Below are 4314 nucleotides of genomic sequence, written 5' to 3'. Positions count from 1 at the left end.
GAAAGGGTAGTTAAGATGGCATCTAGGGCCAATGGTTGAACTTTCCAGATCTACAGACTAGAATAAATATTTGGGATGAGGAAAACAATTAGACACAGAAGGAAGAGCAAGGCTTTAATAGAATAAAGACAGAAACCAGATTAAAAAGAAGTACAGAATGAGTGAATGATGAGTAAACTGAAAAAGGTATCTCTTCTAGAAATTTAGCTATGAAGGAAGAGATGAAGGGATGATAGTGTGACCAGGAGAGATGTTTTCTTTTAGAAAAAGAAAGGCTTGAATAAATGTGTATGGAGAAAGGAGTCTATGGAGAGGGAATAGTGAACAGGAATAGGAATAACTTCTGAGACAAAGTCCTGGAAAAGAATTGGGTCAAGAAAAGTGAATGAGAGGTTAAGTTTTTCAAGAAGTAGGAATGCCTAATCACAAATAACAAAATATAAGGAAATTATTTGGAGAAATTTTAAAATGGAGAGGAGAAAAACTGAGGCATCTCCTATGAGAATGTGTTGTTTAGATTATAAAAAGGATTGTATTCATTTGAACCAACTTAATATCAAATACTCAGCAAAAAAAAGCTATAACTAATTTGTATTTAGATTTTACCCTAATTCAGTGATAAAGTAGGAATCATGATGTTTACTTTAGGTCTTTTATATTATCATTTTAAAGGGAAAGTTGAAGTATAAAACCTGAATTTGTGTGAGTGAATGAATGAATGATTGTAAAAAAATAAGTTGGCGCATCCTTCCCATATGCCAACCACTCTGTTATGCTGTTGATACTAAATGGTCTGTGCTCTAGTCTTGACTTGAAACTTACTGGTTGTGGGTCCTCAGGAAGTTTACTTGACACTTGCGAAGATACAAGAAATTGTAGGGGATGGAGATGATCTTAGAAATGCTTGTCAAGATATCAGAAAATATCTGGGTAAGAAAATCCCATTTATAAATACTCTATAACAACACAGATTGCGCAGTTGTCATTAATTTAGGATGCTGCCTTAGGTCATTAAGAAGCTATGTGACTTGTACATGTTCATGCATTTAAGCAATACCAGGGGAAAGATTTTAATACATATCTCCCTTCAGAAATGATTGTGAAAATCAAACGAGATGAAAGAATATAAAAATATTTTGTAAACTGTAAAGTGCCAAATTTAAACATTTTCATTTATCTGTATTTTCTTGTCATACCCAGAATAATATGTCATCTGTTTTGTGGCAACATTTTTTTTATTTCCTCTGTGTTCTGGAAACATTTTTTCATCTCCCTGTTCCACAGAATATGAGAAAAATGAGAAAATTTGTCTAATTGTCAAAATTGGGGGAGAAAAATCTTTATTGCCTTGTTTAAATCTGGCCTTCATTGCTGGGAAACTGGACCACCCCTACCTGCTGCTTAGATGCCCTTAACTAAAATCCTAGGCTATGCTGACCAGAAATACAGTCAAATCCTAAAACTGATAAAAGGAGTTTACCCATAATTGTTCACCTCAAACAACCTATATGTCTTATCTAAAAAACTGAATCCATATGAATCAATCAATTTTTGATTCCATGGTCCTTTGATTATAGAAATTTGGAGTTAGTGGGACACTTTTTTCTGAATTCAAGGAATTTCCCCTGTCCTCTCCACGCCCCCCCCTCAACTTGGAGAATCCTTAATCTTTCTTACAATTAGAAATCAGATTAGTTTTCTCCACCCCTTGCCATTTCCATGGTTACTGCACAGGCTGAGGATAATATATATATATATATATATATATCCTCTGTCAGTCACCTTGTGTGAGCAAGTCGAAGAGCTAGAAAATGACTAGCAAAGAAACTATGGCCTTGAAACACATTTCCAAGCACTAGTGCTTTCAAGGGTTTCAGGAAGTGTATGAGCATGACAGTGTGAAACTAAAAAGCAAAATGAAATTTGGAATCTACTCACCACCAAAAGCAGAAACTAGGAAATGTCCAGTAATTTACTGGCTGTCTGGTTTAACTTGCACAGAAAAAAAAAAAAAAAACATCACAAAAGCTGGTTATCAACAAGCTGCAGCAGAATATGACCTCATTGTTGTTGCACCAGATACCAGTCGATGTGGCTACAATATTAAAGGAGAAGATGAGAGCTGGGAATTTGGTACTGGTTTTGGTTTTAATGTGAGTGTGTGAATTTTAAAACGATTCCACCCTAATCAGACCATTCTTTAGAAGATGTGATTTAGCTATGTCCTGATCATTAACAATGGAGATACTTGGAATAACAGAATCAGTTCTTGGAAACTACATTTCTCTTCCCTTCTTAGTTTAACAAGATTTTGAAGGTCTGTATCAAACTCAAGCTTTAATTATCTAAGGAATGGCCTTCAACAGATATATGCAGAAAAAAGGACAGACCTCTGGGCTTTCTTAACACAAATTAACTCCTCATTGGTACAGATGAGATGCAGAAAAGTGATGTAAAAATGTCCATATAAGACTCGGCACTTCCTGTCCCTTCTTCTTTCCATAGAGAGGTGACTCTGGCTTGCAGCGTGCTAGGTGTTCCGACATCTTGGGAGTGGTGGCAGTTATTGTCTGGGTTTTGGATGTGAGTTTTGTCCTTGACCTCATTCAGGTTCAGGCATCTCAGCTGAGCCCCTTTTTGGAGTTCAGGTTGATTCCTTCCTCCTTCACACTGCAAACCCTTACTTTCTAGATCTTCTAATCTTCCTGCCCAGTACCAGCCAGGCAGGGGGAGAAATCCTTCATCCTTTCCTTTTCCCTTCTTCTTAATCTTGTCTACTATATCAATTAAATTAATATAAAATTTGGCAGCTGGCTTGGGTATTTTATTATTTGGGTTTTTCATTAGGATTTTTATAAATAAAATAAATAAAATCCTTGGTCATCTTGGTGACTGATTATACATTCAGTCTCAGCCATAATTTCACCCTTTACAAAATGCCACTCAAGAATCTTGGAAAACCAACTATAGCATGTACTCTTATATAACAGATGAATTACCCAAGCTGAAAAATGCCAATTTTCCAGCTGAAGAAAAGAAGATGTCCATTTTTGGCCATTCTATGGGAGGCCATGGAGCTCTGATTTGTGCTTTGATGAATCCTGGGAAAATACAAATCTTTGTCAACATTCTCTCCTATCTGCAATCCAATGTTCTGTCCTTGGGCAAAAAGACCTTAAGTGTATATTTAGGATCAGATCAAAGTAAATGGGAGTCATATGATGCTACTCATCATGTAAAGTCTTATCCAGATTCTCAGTTGAACATATTAATAGATCAAGGCAAAGATGACCAATTCCTTAAAGATGGGCAGTTACTTCCTGACAATGTTATAACTTCTTGTGCAGGACAGAAAATTCTAATTGTTTTTATATTGCAAGAGGGATATGATCATAACTACTAATTCATTATATCTTTTGTAAATGATCAGATCAGAAATCATGCAAAATATCTGAACTCATAAAGTTTAATATAGGAGTGATCTTGGGATTATAAAATTTACCACAAACAAAACTTTTGAGAAGATAGGATTATACATTAAAAATTACTGCTGTGAATAGTCACTTCCAATATTTATCAAAAGCCAATCTCCTGAGGAGGCAGAGTCAAGAAGGCAGCATAGAAGTAGCAAATATTCAGACCTCTGAAAACCCTTCCTTACCATTTACAAACTAAATACTCCTAGGGGACTGAAAATCAAACCTAACAACAAAACAGAACCAAGGAACTCTCCTGCTGGACTCAACTTAACAGGTATGCCCCACAAAGGCAGAATTTGAGAACACTCCATTTCAAGGGGATGGAAGGTCAAGGGACCCCTCCCCCAGGTACAGCTCTAAGTCTCAAGTGGCTGCTGGAATATCTATGGGGGGCAAAGGCACTGGTCTGTAGGGAATACCTTGCCAGCAGGCTCCGGGTGTCCAACACAGGCAGTTGCGAAGCAGATAGAGAAGAAATGCAGAGCACAGAGCAGGCAGCAGTAGCAGCAGGGGAGACACTTCATATTGCCACCCCTCTTCCCATAGTTTTGGGCTCAGGGTACTTCCAGCAACAGAGCCAGACTTAATGCCATCAAAGCTTTCAGAAAGCAGGGAAGCACAAACTCCAAACACCTCCCCCACCTAGACTGCTGGACTTAATCCCATCACAGTCTCAAGAAGGCAGAGAAGCTCAAACTCCAACACACCTTCCCCACAGACTGAACAGACATATTTACTGACAAAAATACAAGGGTAAAGGTGGAAAGAAAAATCAAAAACCACAAAAAAATGAGAAAAGCAGGACATTAGGCAACAACAGGTAGTAAAGAAGGGA

General features: G+C 37.4%; 1 pseudogene; it reads left to right on the top strand.

Moving 5' to 3' along the window:
* Nucleotides 1–1764: 1764 nt before the first annotated feature.
* On the top strand, nt 1765–4314 carry LOC100012198 (S-formylglutathione hydrolase-like; annotated as a pseudogene).

Source organism: Monodelphis domestica, chromosome 7, assembly GCF_027887165.1.
Source record: "Monodelphis domestica isolate mMonDom1 chromosome 7, mMonDom1.pri, whole genome shotgun sequence".
In the NCBI taxonomy this organism is placed as follows: domain Eukaryota; kingdom Metazoa; phylum Chordata; class Mammalia; order Didelphimorphia; family Didelphidae; genus Monodelphis; species Monodelphis domestica.
Note: the sequence above shows the minus strand (reverse complement) of the source record. Positions and strands in the feature narration are given on the sequence as shown.